A 14,891-nucleotide genomic window follows, 5' to 3' on the forward strand; every position below is an offset into this window, starting at 1 on the left:
CAATAAAAGGGAAGGTTAGGGCCTGGCAAGTGGGTGCACTTTCTAGTTTGACATGGCAGTAGAGGCTGCATGCAGACACTGCAGTGGCAGGCCTGAAATCCCTTTAAAAGGCTGCTTGTGTAGGTGGCATACTCAGTGCTTCAGGCACACTAGTAGCATTTGACTTACAGGCCCTCGACAGACACTGTGCATGTTACTAGAGACTTAGTAGTAATTCAAACAAGCCAATCATGAAAACACCAATCCATATTCACAATTTACAGAGGGAGCACTTGCACTTTTGCACTGATCAGCAGTGTCAAAGTACCCAAAACATCTAGAACAGCAAAAACAAAATCCAGCATACAGCAAAGATACCGGAGGCAGAGGCCAAAAGACAGGCAAAAGCCACACCAGGTATGCCAGGTCTAACATCTCCTTCCACAGGGGTTCTGGCCTGGTATGCTTTGTAATCTGGGCAACGGAGGGAGTCAAGGAGAGGGGCATAAAGGTCCTGCAATACGAATAGCACATGTCCTGCCTCTTCAGACTCCCTAATAGCGTGGTTGAGGTCAGTCAAGAAACCATCAGCTTTTTCAATTCTGGTGTTACTGTGGCCCTTGTGTCTATGACAATGATTATACAATGCCCTTGTACCACCGTTTCATTGCATCCCATTCAATGAGCTGTGTGGCAGTGGTGGTAGTATTCTCTATGTATGTTAGGGCTTCCTGAGTGGTTGCCAGATGATTTAATCCTCCAAGGCTGGGGGTTGGAATTTTTATGGGAGCACAGGAAGTCTATAACCCCCCATGTAAGTTGTAGCATCAGGGATTTATGATCTGACATTGTCTTACCTAGGTACTCAGCAGCTGTGACAAGCCAATAGGTGACTGGGGTCAGAAAAATCTATCCAACCCAGCATGCAAGTGATGTGGGGGAAGGAGTAAAATAAATATTCTTTAGTAACGTGGTGTTGGGATCTCCAACAGTGAAGTAGGGATCATTGTGTGGCCCAGTGATAAAGAGAGATAGCAGCACAGGCAATGGGGGAGTTGCGAAGAGGTGGATAGTAGCAGTCCAGTGCAGAGACAAGGACACAATTGAAATATCCCCCGACTATCCACGGTATGTGGTCCCACAATACTAATTGGATAGAAAGGGTGGCAGGAAAAGTAAATTGCCTAGCATTTGGTGCATTTACAACCCCCCCACCCCCCAACAATACAGACATGCCATCCAGTACTTCTTCCACCAGGACAGATCGCCCTTCAGGATCTGATTTGAAGGTTATAGGTCGAAAAGGAATAGACAGATTAATCCATACAAGAGCCCCCCTTTTGTACCCTGAATAGTGGTATCTAAAGCCCCAGCCACACTAACACCTCTAAAGGTGAGAGTTCTCCCCCTTACCAAGGTGTGTTTTTTGCAAAAAGGCTTCGCGGGTCCCCCTCCATTTTATATATTGGTGTATCAAGTGCTGTGTTTTGATTGTGGTCATGCCATGGATATTCCAAATTATCATATTTAGCTAACAGCAAAAACTATACAATCTGAAGAGGTCCATGGATGCCACACAGGCCTGTGAGGAAACACTTCAGGGAAGCAGGGAGGGCATGGAAGCCACAACCAGGCTTCAGCCAGTGGCATACGCATCCGGCAAAATGTCGATGGAGAGGGTTTCATGAACAAAGTATTAACGGTGGTCCACAGACCTCTAAGGACAAGGGTCATCAAGGAGAAAGAGCTCATGATGAACAAAAAGAGCGTCCTATCGAAACTGGAGCCCCACCCGCAGTCATGTGAGTACAGCCAGAAATCACAGCTTGCGTAAATAGGAGAAGGGAGGACATGAGTAGTTCCCTTCCTGATCTTCATCATGTCTGTGATGTTATACTGACCAAGTGTAATACCCCATTATGAATTACAATCAGATGACTTCTTCAGCTGTCTGTGGAGTAACTTAAGTGGAGTGGACAGAGTGCTAAGCCAAAAGGAATCATAGTCTGTTTCCGAGGATGAGTCATTCAAACTCTTAGGCTAACAGATCCTGTCAAAGTTGTGAATATGCACTGCCACTGCAAGGGCTGTAGGTCTCCCTCCTTGTGCCTGAGCTGGTGATGAACACCAGAGACGCTAGAGGCACTTATGCACAATGGTTGAGGCTTTTCCCTGCATACTACGGCAACACTGGCCTCCAGAAAGTCCTGCCTCTGACACTCTGCCATTCAACCCAGTCTCATGCATCGGGCTCAGTGAAAAGAATATGTTTTTTGCTTTCACCATCACTTTCGGTTGCGCCGGGAATAGTAGGGACTTGATGCATACATTTTGTAGTTTACGTTTCACTCCTGCAAAGAACACATGCCTGTGCTCAACCGTAATGGTGTAGTCTGGAAAAAGGTAGATCGGTGCATTTTTGTAGGTGATCTGGCTCAAGCGCCTGACAGCCTGACAGCCTGCAGCACTCTGTCTCTGTACTGGAAATTGAGTAATTTGGCCATTACTGGTCTCAGGGGAGCAAGAGGCAGGGAGCGGCACACAGACACCCTGTGTGTACATTCCACAGTGAAATGGAGCTATTGCCCCTCAAGAGCAACCCTGGTGGAGAGTCAATTAAAATAAAAGGCAGTGAGGTTACCACCCTCCACTCCCTCTGTAATAATAATAATAATAATAAACAAATTTATAAAGCTCATGGTTACACTAGACTAGTGTGTCCCCGTGCTGAGGTACACTAGAGGCACATATTCTGAACATAGAGAGCTGAAACCAGTTAGACAGGCTAGTTAATCAGAGGGAAAGAGACGAGTTTTCAACTCTTTGCGGAAAGCAGTCTCCAAAGTTTCCAGCCGGAGCCCCCGTGGGAGTCTATTCCACTGCTGTGCTGCTAGAAAGCGAAAGGAGTGACCACCCATCCTTGCTCTCCTGATAGATGGAATGCTCACCTGCCCCGTCCCGCTAGATCTTAGTTGACGGGTTGGGGAGTAGGGGGTTAGGAGTTCATGCAGGTAGGTGGGCCCCTTCCTTTGTAAGATCCGATGTCTAACACAAAGAACCTTAAACAGAATTCGCTCCCTGACCGGAAACCAATGAAGGGAGGCTAAGGCCCTGTTAGAGGGGGCTCTCTTGGGTAACATCAGAACGAGACTCGCTGCAGCATTTTGGATGCATTGGATTTTTCTGTACACATTTAACATTAGGTCCCTGATAGAGTGTGTTCCCGTAATCCAGGCGTGATGTCACCAGGGCATGGACCATGGTTTTCCTAGCTGTAATAAGCAGCACATCTAAAGTCTTCCGGAGTCCACGCAGGACTCCAAAACATGTCCCTGCCACTCGCCTAGTGTGGTTCTCAAATGAGAGCTTAATGTCCAGCCACATCCCTACGTTCCTAACCTGTTCACAGGGTGAAGGGGTAGGTTCCAGTGTCTGAGGCCACCAAGTCAACGACCAAACCGATGGTGCTTTTCCTATCAGAAACACTTCAGTTTTGTTACCATTCAATTTAAGGCAGTTGTTAGCCATTCAGGACGCCATATCTTGTAGGCATGTCACAAAATTGATGGCTGCCTTCTCTTCTGTTTGTGTTAGGGACACCACCAGTTGAGTGTCGTCAGCATAGGACATAACACTGACCCCAAATCTTTCAGTAATCTCTGCCAAAGGAGTGACATAGAGTTTAAACAGGGTCGGGCTGAGGATGGAGCCTTGTGGGACCCCCTGTTTCAGCTTAATACTTTTGGAAAGGTAAAGTCCCTGCGCCACCTACAAACTACGGTCATGCAGAAAAGACTCCATCCATTTCAGAACACTGCCAGCCACACCTCCCTTCTTGAGACACTGGAGTAGGGTATGATGGACCACAGTGTCGAATGCGGCACTTAGGTCTAATAAAATTAAGGCCGCCGTCTGTCCCTCATCTACATGTTTCCGAATGCTCTCCATGGAGAGAAGCAGAGCCGATTTCGTGGAGTAAGATGCCCTGAAACCAGATTGAGTGGGATGAAGTAAACTATGTTTACTGATGTGGGCTGTCAGTTGGATATTAACCACCTTCTCTGCAACTTTAGCAAAGTACGGTAGCAATGAAATGGGGCGCAAATTCTCCAATTGGTTCATGCTCACATTAGGTTTCTTCTTTAATGGAAGAACAATTGCCTCCTTCGATTTTTTGGTACCGTTCCTTAGATGAAAGAGAGCTCTAGGAGATATCTAATGCACGGCTTGAGAGTCTCAATGCTTCCTCTTAGCACCTTGGAAGTAGCAGGGTCTCTGGGCAAGCCTGACTTGATCCTGAGGGCTACCTTATTGAGGGTGTCATGAGGAGGAACCGTGAATTCATTGAGACATTCTGTCTCCATTATATTGGATGGCTCGTCAATGTCCGCACACCCATTTCGTGCAGAGGCCGGGAAGGTGGAAGAAATCTTCTCTACCTTTTCCACAAAGAAGTCAGCCACCAAATTGCAGGACTCCACTGAGCCTATGTTAAGCGCTCTGGTTTTAGCCAGGGAAGATATCTCTTTAAAGACAGTAACCAACTCCTTAGCCGAGTTCTCCGCTGTCTCGATCCTTTCTTTACAATAGGAGGCACAGGCCTTCCTAATAAGAGAGTGATAATTCTTGAGACTGGCTTTATACTCACTATTGATAAGAACCAAAAAGTCTCTTCTCCACTGGCTTTCAAGGCTCTGTAAAGCCAATAATACAAATGTTATTCCGCATGGAATTGTCCTCAAGATCATCAAGCTTCCCCTCCAGTAGCTTAACCTTGATGGGAGATCTTCATCCTTCTTATTAAGGGAGTGTGTTTGTGGTTGGAGGTCGGAGCTGGCTACCTCTGTGTTCTTCACTCTGTCTGTGAGCTTTTGCTGATCATTGTGTAAAAGTACCAGTTCTAATACCACTGCATTCACCCTTCTCCCAAGATCCTTCTTGGTCTCTGTTGTAGGGTGCAAGATGAAAGCCAGTTTAGCTGCTGTCAGGCTGGCTCCGATCAGGTGTAACAATGCAGGTGAGCCATCACTTACGGGCTCCATCATAGCTACAGCAGGTGTTTTCCCAGACAACGAGGAAGCAATTGATGGTCTCCCTGTCTTAGGCGGCACCATGCTGTCTCTCAACAGCACCCATGTACTCAAACTCCTCACTGACTATGGCAAAAGCGATGTGTCAGCTCCCCTGTTGCCAGGGCCGACGCCCACTGTCCCCTAGGGTCGCACTAAAGACCCATTGGTAATGACGAGGCACAAGCAGCCCCAGCTTCATAGGCAGCAATATCTCTTTGTTGGGTGCAGAACCTTCACCCAACCGGGGGGACGGGTTCAAAGGAAGTCAGTAATCAGCTGAAGAGGCCGGCTCCATACCACATATATCCAGCACTGACTGGAGGGGGAGGCAAGCATTGAACCTCCAGTTTCTGTCCCTAGAAGAATAGGAGAAACATGCAGATGAGAAGGTGGGGCCACCCCCACAGTACCAGCACATCGCACCTCGTGAATTAACCTCCCTCACCCCTATCACTCTCCAAGCCCTGGAAAGGGGAGTTCCAGTTCGCAGGCCCTGAATGCCAGGCTCTCACTTGTCTCCTCCCCTCTCAGCAAGGCCGCTCACCCTCTCAGCCCCGTTGGCTTCCTCTGGCCAACTGTATCCAGCTGCAGTAGGGCAGTGTGTGTCAGGGGAACAGGGGAGGATCACCTTCAATTCACAGGTAGGTCTCAGTGGCCGCAGTTCTGGTCCACGTACTTCTTTATTCAGTCCCAGGGCTTTGCTCAATGGAGTGGCAGTTTCAGGAGCGTGCCCCTCTGTCTCAGGAGTCACTCCTCACCGCTTGGCTGCCTGATGGCCCCAGATTACAGGCCCTTTCCCTGGAGCTCTACCCCAGTGTGTTCACCATCTTGCAGTGCTTGTCTACGCCCCCCAAATATACTGAACTTGATATCATTGTTGCCAGCACTTCTAGATCTTGGGTTACATCTTCACATCTTCACTTGTACTATTTCTATTCAGCAGTATGTCTGCTAAATCATCCTCTACAGAGTCTATAAGTAGTACTTAAACAGTATAACAACTAGCATGGTTTGGCCATTAACAAACAAATGACACACTTAAACTGTGGCATGTTTAAAAACAGCCTCCATTAGAAGTAACCATAGAAAATGAATGAGCCAGCACTTTAACAAATGTTGCCACTTTTCTTTCCAAAGAATACATTTTCATATCAGGGAAAGGCTAGAATGCACAAAGTCCCTGTACACAAGAATATAAAATCATATTAATTTCTTAAGTATCCACTCTTATTATACTGGCACGGTCTTGTGTTTGTAATAACCATGTGACTTTTGTCATAGGGTTTGCAAACATTTGAGCTATCTGATTATATATTAACTATTTTGTTGTACATCCCCATGTTACCTAGATCAGCAACTCATTTTTAATGTTGGTCAGACTGGAAAGAACAGTCTTGGCGCCATTAATCTCAAGTATGCATTAATTCGGAAGAGCCCATGTTCTAAGAACCTATCTCAGATCTGTCCCTCTATAATTCTCAAACTTATTGTTGCTTGTTTGACCTATAAATGTTTTACATCTGCGGCCAGATGTAAGCAATTTAAGGGTTGCAATCATTTGATTTTGACATTTGCACCTGATAAAATGATTTTTCTTATGTGCTAATCTCTTTTTAGGAGTCAGAAAAGAGTTTCTGACTCCTAAAATGGGATTGTGGTTTATAATATTTCGGTATCTGGAAGGGATGTGTTATATGTGGTGTCCCTTTCATTTGCTGAATTGGTATTTAATGTATCAATGTTTTTCAACCAAACTCCTATCCCAAAACTTTGATATTTTACTGATACCAAAATTGAGATGGCAATGCATTCACAAAAGGGAATATTTCAGTTTAAATGAAAAAAGCTTATTGAAGAGTAGGCAGGGGTCCACTTCACTGTTCCTTTTAATATAGAGCCATCACTGCGACGTATCTGACACCGGAGACTGGTACTTTTTGGGCTACACACCATGTAAATAGATGCAGTGTGTTACTGTTCTTAAGGAATTCAGTATACTTCAGATGTTCTATGTACCTATTTTTGTATCCTTTCCCAGCCCTGAGGAGTCGCAAAGACACTGTTCCCACGCGACGAAACACGTGTCGGCTGGTTGTGGTACCATTATACCTTCTCAAAGCACCTCTGCGTCAAATATTGTGCTTGTTGTTCTGTTGACTTTGGCTTTTCCTGAATTGTGTGTCATAACTGTACACGACTGTGAAAGATTTCTGTTTTTGTGTGCATAGGCATTACTGTAGCAGTTGTTTTGTATGTTAGCTTCTGATAACATACTTTTGAGCGGTTAAGGGGTCTTCTCCGCTCACCAGTTGCACCTTACTTACCCAGTTCACTCGACCACCGCAGCGTCCACATCTGGTAGAGCGCCCTTTGACATTCTGATACACTAAAAACCCTTTCCTCGGCATTCAGGGGTCCATAGGAGTATTTCTATTGAAATAAGATTTTTCTCCATAGCAAAGGCATTTTTCCTGTCATGTGTCAGTGTAGTGCATTTAAACTGCATAGCCAGCACAGCGGTTCTCAAGGCAGAAATATGATTTTTTTGTCACATAGTTGGGTGGTGTAGATATTCATTTCCCAGATATGACATTTAACTTTTAATGCCATGGGTGCACTTTGACACTATTTCCTACAGACATTTAGATAAATTAAACAGGCCAAACAAGCAGCTCCAGTGCATGATGTAGATGGGAAGCACAGACATTTTATTGTTGTTTTGTTGTGGAAAAGGGCAGTGATTCCATATACTAGCAAACATAGGGTCCAGAAAAAAGGTGTAAATGTGGGGTGACCAAACAGAAAAGGCTGATTTGCTACACTAAACTGTGCACTAAACTATTGTATATAGAAAACAATATTGAAACATTACAATGTTTGGTCCCTATCTTGCTTTCAATAACAAGAAACAGCTCTGAGCAGATGTGAAGCATCTTCAACAGTGGAGTCAGAATGTTAAGTCATCACAAGCCCAAGCAGTTCCTTTTGTTGGTTCATATGTTGCAATTTTGTAGACTCCGAACATCTTTAAGGGTAATACAGACTAGAGATGAAAAATCCCTGAACACAAAGGGACGTTGTATACAATTTACAAAGCCACATTTTTAAAACCATCGATCTGGATCTTTGCCCAGCCCAGTTTTACAGAACTAAAATGTTACACTTCAGCAATGCTTAATCTGTAACATAATGAGTGCTGGTGCCCCACAGCTCTGTTCAGAGACCTGCGACTAGTCAACACACTGAATTCCAAAGCTGCATAGTCTTGAATCCATTGAGGTCTCTTTAATCCACTACTATACAAGCTAAGCCCCTTTATCTCACTCTTGAAAGTTCAGGCAGTCTCCCTTTGTGATTTGTTTACTGTTTTTCTCTTTCTGCTGCTTCACTGTTAGAACTGGGAGTCTCTAGTTGGCAGGGGTAGATACCACTGTCCAAATAGGGACCCTTGCTTCTAGTCAGGGTAAGAAGGATGCACTTTTTAGATAACCCCTGGTCACCCCCTTGGGAGCTTGGCACGAGCAGACAGGCTTATCAAAGGCAATGTGCTAAGTATTTGTACCAACCCTCACAGTAACACAGAGAAAACACCACAAACTGACTCCACAACAGTTTAGAAAAATAAAGGTATTTAATCTAAACTACACAAGACCAAAACAACAAAAATCCAATATACACAGTTCAAGAATATAGTTTCAAGAGAGTTCTTAAGGTTGCGTTAAAATAATCCACAGTTGCGTCACGTTTTAGCCAACAGTACCTTTAGATGTGACAAAAGTTCCAAGTGAAAGCTGTAGCGGTGAAAAGCAAGCGATGCGTCACTCCTGAGACCCTGGGGAGGCGATGCGACAACCCCGCTGAATGTAGAGGGCGTGTTGCGGTGACTCCTGTCTGTATGGGGAGGGATGCGATACCTTGCGTGGATTCCGGTGCACAGGTTTCGGTGGAAGCGCCTCGCAAAAGGTATGATGCGATGATCTTTGGGGCGGTGATGATCTGCAGTGCAGCGACAATGTGCGGCTCAGCATCGATCTTCTCCTCTCGTGGTCCCTCGATGCGATGGCTCTGCGACGACTCTTGCAGCAACGTGATGCGGTTCGCAAGCAAGAGGTGTGACGATCTTACCCAGTGACGACAGGCTCTGCGACGATACTTGCAGCGATGGTAATCTTCCCACACCGGACTGGCGTGTTGCGCAAGTGAAGGATGCGACGACTCTGGCAGCGATAACAGGCTCTGCGATGATCTCGGCCTTCGCGGCGGCGGGAATTTCCTCGCACTGAGGGGTTTGCACTCCGCAAGCAAGCAATGCTTTAAAACTTGCGGAAAGTCTGGTTTCCCAGCTTCCCAACACAGGTACAACTTCCAGAGGCACCAGAACTGGCCCAAGCACTCTAGGAAGGACAGAACTCTCTCAGAAGAGTTCAGGGAAGCTGGGCGGGGAGTCCTTTTGTTCCTGGGACTTCTTAACAGCGAGCCAGCTCTTCTTCAGGCCCTTGGAGATTCCTTTAAGCAAGGGGACACAGCACAAAGCAAAGTCCTTCCCCTCTCCTTGGCAGCAAAGCAACTGCAGGTCAGTCAAGCAAAGCAACAGCAGGACAGTCTTCCTTCTTCAGTCTTCCAGCTTTCTCCTTGGCAGAGGTTCCTTCTTGATTCCAGGATCTAATTTTCTGTAGTCTGGAGTCCTGTACTTATACCCCTAAAAGTCTTTGTTCCCTTTGTGCAGGAGGGCTCTGATCCCTTGTCCAAACCAATTCTGAAGCACTCTGTTTACATGACTCCTTCTTTCCTTTCACAGTGCAGAGCAGAAACAGCAGACGCCCTACAGGAGGTGGAGCCAGCATTGTGGAGGGAAAGCACAGCCCTGGAGTACTTTGTTGACATGATTCCTTCTCTCCTTTCACAGTGCAGGGCAGAGACATCAGACGCACCACAGGGGGTGGAGCCAACACTGTGGGGAGCAGGCACAGTCCTATTCAGGTCCCAGGTGCAACTCCTCCCTCCCATCTAGATACTGATCTCTCTATTCACCACTGGGCGGACTCATTCTGTCTCCTGGAATCCCCCAGCCCTGTCACTCACAAACCAGACAGTCAATTCACAAACAGCCAAAGGGACACAGAAAGGCCAGACAAGACAACAGCAGCTTTCTAAAAGTGCTGTTCTCAAACACAGGATTTAAAAACCACCTTCCCAAAAATATGTGTTATTAAATTCTGAGCTCAGGGATACCAGACTTTTATGTCCTATCTTGCTCCTTTGGGAAGGTATGCAGGTCACCACTGTACACAGCATTCCCCATGATAGCTTATGGGCTAGATAGCCTTACAATAGTGAAAAACGAAAATGGCTGTAATTCACTACCAGAGCATGTAACCTGCACTAGTACATGCTCTACCTTTCACATGCACTGCACCCTGCCCATGGGGGTACCTTGGGCCTTCCATAGGGGTGACCAATGTGCACGGAAAGGGAAGGGTTAGGCCTGGTCAGTGGGGACACTGACCAGGTTGACATGGCAGTCCACAGACTGCACACAGGCACTGCGGTGGCAGGCCTGAGACACCATTTTAGGGCTACTCATGTGGGTGGCACAATCAGTGCTGCAGGCCGCCCACTAGTAGCATTTGAATCACCAGCCCTGGCACACTCAGTGCACTTTACTAGGTACTTCTTTGTGATACAAATATGCCAATCATGGTTAACCAATTACAGTAACAATTTACACAGAGAGCATATGCACTTTAGCACTGATCAGCAGTGGTAAAGTGCCCAGAGTCCTATTGCCAACAACCACAGGTCAGGAAAAACAAGGGAGGAAGAAGCAAAAAGTTTGGGGACAACCCTGCAAAAAGCGCCAATTTCCAATATTTACCGTTTGCGTGCTTTCCCTCTCTTGCTCTTGAGAAATCTTTCAAAGGAAAAATAAGTGCCTTTGCCCAAAAACGAGTGCCAGTGAACCACAAAGGCAACCACTTTCTCAAATTAAGCAATGCTCTTAAGGTTTCTGCAGATTTTGTATCTAGTAAGGATAGAGGCCTGCACATCTGATTTCTACAAAGTACTGTGTAGAAATATCTACCCTTAGGTTAGGTTTATCCTTCTTATTCTTTTCTGTGACAGACATATGTCGAAGTATTGTATACAGAAATATCATCTGGCATGAACATTGTGCACTACAAATAATGTATAAAATATCATGGTGACACTGATTTTCTGGTACCACATCCCATAAGCATTAAAAACAGAACTTTGACCAGACAACCATCAGCTCAAACAGCTGCTTTTGATATCTATCCACCTCCAAAGAGTCCAGGAACAGCATTTCAGGCACTTTGGAATTTGGGAGACCAACTACAGGCTGGCTTTCCTAACTCTGGTAATCAAATTTAAAGGCTAAGGAGGACAATTGTTTAAGTGTGACTAGGTCTGCTGCATCTTGTCTTGGAGGTCAGGGGTTCCTTCTTCAAATCTATTACTAGGTTCATGGGCAATGCAATAGGCATAGTGGTGCATGTCTTAGATGAGGCATGCTGCCAAAGTTGGAAAAACTTGATGTTGGCGTCTGAATCCTGAGGTACATCATTTTCGTTTAAATCTGTTTATTAAACATGTTATAATTGTGTTCCTTACATACAGTGATCATGGTAGTCAAATTAGGCATACATCGTCATTAACAGCCAGCAGTAAAAAAAAAAGCAAATAACAATAGAAACAGTGTAGCAATGTGTTAGCAGATGAAATCTGGGAAGAACAGGACAGTTCGTCTAAAGAAACAGTGTGGCATACAATTCTTATGTCCAGGTGCAAATCAGGAAGACCAGTTCATATTTGTGACAAAACATAGACGAATCAAAACAGATAAACAATATATCCCATACAAACAAGAAACAGACCCACACCCATCCATGTAGTACACAGAAAATGTCTAGATAACCCAGCAGGAAGTGAAAAAAACCATTACGTTTGGGATTTGGTTAGTGCTGGGCCAGCAGGGGGCTCATAATAGGCGCATAGCGAGGGAGCCAATAACCACAACAGCTATATAGGATCAGCCTGGGAAATCTACAACTAGACGCAGAGCAGCCTGGAGGTCCGCTAAGGCAGAGTCTCAATTGGTTGCCAGGGAAAATGTATGTAGTCCCTGGGTATTGTCCCTATGAAGGGCAACACTTTCCATCTGCACCCAAACCATCAAGGAGTGTTCCCAAGCAGTAAGTAGAGCAGAGGTGGGGGACTTCCATGTGTGTGTAATGATGCACTTGCCGAGTAAATGACCTACGTGAAGGAATCTCTTAGTAGCCCTGTGTTTTTGATTGTAGCGTCATTGCCCCAATATACATATTTCCCCGGTGTGTAAATAAAGTTGCTCTGTATGTGTGGTAGAGTGAGATTGAGTGAAATGTCATGGCTTGTTGTACTCCAGATAGACAGATATCGGAATATGGATCTGTCTTTCTAGCATTTTGGCTGCAGCAGGCAGAAAGAAAATAGGCCTAAACTTTGACAGGATAAAAGGATCTGCAGTGGGTTTTTTCAGCAGCAGTAACACTTTTGATTTTTTCAAAGGGAAGGCACCACAGCTGAATCCAAAGAGTTGTCAAAGAATTTTATTATAATAGAGCAATGACCAAATTTGCAGAGGGTGTGGATTGATGGGTGATCCTGATTTACAGTGTGGTTAGGACAGTCTAGTTTGCTTCAAAGAAGTATGGTTGAAGCTTAGTAAAGAGCATGAAGGCATGTGGATTGGCAAATGACGGTGTAAGACTCTAATGGCTGCTGGACCAGCAAAGCCTGATTGTATTGTTAGTATTTTTTCCTTAAAGAAAACTAAAGCTTTTTCATAGAGCTCCCCCTGATGCTGGCACATCCGGATTGCTAGGTTTAAGAATTATTTAGTATTTTTAAATATCTCACTATTCATGTTTTAGCCAATTACATCTTCTCTGCAAAATTGGTTGATCAAGCAATCTTAATTACTTTATGATAGTTTTTAAAGCCAGTTTGTGGGCTAATTTATCATCCAGAGTGCAAAAGAGTCACCATTTATGTTCTAAATATTTGTGATTCTTCTTAATATCGTGGAGTTCTGCGGAGAACCACGAAGCCGAATTTCTTTCTTTGTCTGAAGATCGTGGATTTAAAAGGGGCAAGCAAGTTTTTACGTTTTCCAGAAATTATCCATTCCTATTGAAAGCTATGAAACTGTATACACCCTCCTACAGTGTGCACTAATTCATTGACTTCCTAATGTCAGTCTTGTTAATAAGAAATACAGACTAATAAGCTGCAAGAGCTCTGCTAGCAATGGGGTTTCTGTTTGGCTAGGGTATGCACCTAAGCCAGGCAGAACCCACCACTCTAGTCAGGGCAAGGGTGTTACACACCTTCGATAACCCCTGCTCATCCCCTTGCTAGCTTGGCAGAGCAGTCAGGCTTATCCCAGAGGCAATGTGTAAAGAGGTAGCGCAACATACACACCAGTGACACACTAGGCACACAACAAAAAGAGACCACACACAAGGGTATATAAAAAAATCCTTTTTATTATTCATAAAAACACATTAGACCACAATCACATAAACCACTATGCCACTAGGCACTTGTCATAACGTCACATAGATTACACAAATCACTTTGCCACTCGACCAATTGTCATAACATCACATGGTAGTGCAATCAAGTAAATGCTTGTAGATTGTGCACATTATTTAAAAAAAAATCATCACTGTACATAATCAGCAGTTCCTACTACCATGGTACTGGTTATTCCCACATGGGACCTACCACTGGATACATTTATATTTCAGGGCATGAAATGATTCATAGAAAATGCAGTAGTCACAAATTACCAGAAACTCTCCTGGTCGTGTCAGTATTCCCCAGGTATTCCCTTACCGGTGCAGACACTAATTTCCACCCACCGTAGGAATTGCGGCCATCCACTTGACACCCAGCACAAGGCCTTCAAATCATCCCCAAACGCAGCCAGGAATGCATTAGGCCCGTGCCAACTGCGCGAATCACAATGAGGGCAGAAACCCAGAACCCGGTAGCACTAAGCGTGATACGGTCCAGCCGGCAAATCAACAACTAAAGTTCAGCAGCTAAATCTCAGCACTCCCTCTAATCCTGGCCCCCCTTCTCGGGACCGGTGAGCTCTTGGGAAGGAAGATGTCCCCAACAAAAGCACCCGCACTGTTCAGGGCATGCGAGTTCCAGAGGACGGCTCCTCTGCCTCGGAGCACCGCCGCCGACCACGGCGTCCTCGCTCAGTCTTGTTCCTAGTGCGGGAAGTGAGAACAGCCAATGGTTAAGAGCTCCGCAGGTCTGTAGGACGAGGCGCGCTGGCTCTAGGGCACACAGAAGAGTCTCAGAGTAGATGCTGACTTGTGCCCTGGGGTACTGCGAGGTGCACACCAGGATGGAAGCACTTCAGTAGGTCCCTGCTGGTACTCTGTGGGGTACTGTAGAGGAAACTCTCCACGGGATGGACAAGGACAACCCGGCTGGATTCTACAGCCCAGTGTGATATATTGGCACCTTGGCGTTACCTCGCAAAGCTGGTATGGCAGCGCAAAAAGCCCCTCTCCCTTAGCGCTGGGTTTAAGAAAAGGCAGGGAGCAGCCCACCATGCACTCTCCTGCCAGAGAACCAGTCATAGCATGCAACACACGCTTTTGTGAACCAAAGTGAAAGGGAGATAAAGTGCTTGCCATGCACTCTAGTTTACCAGGGCAAGGGACATAACAGGACCCCTGGGAGAGCACGGGGCACACTCGCAAGGTGCAGGTTGTCATGCCAGCACAGGAGTCCTCAGGGAAGAGCGGCAGACCT

This window comes from Lissotriton helveticus, chromosome 7, assembly GCF_964261635.1.
Source record: "Lissotriton helveticus chromosome 7, aLisHel1.1, whole genome shotgun sequence".
Classification (NCBI taxonomy): domain Eukaryota; kingdom Metazoa; phylum Chordata; class Amphibia; order Caudata; family Salamandridae; genus Lissotriton; species Lissotriton helveticus.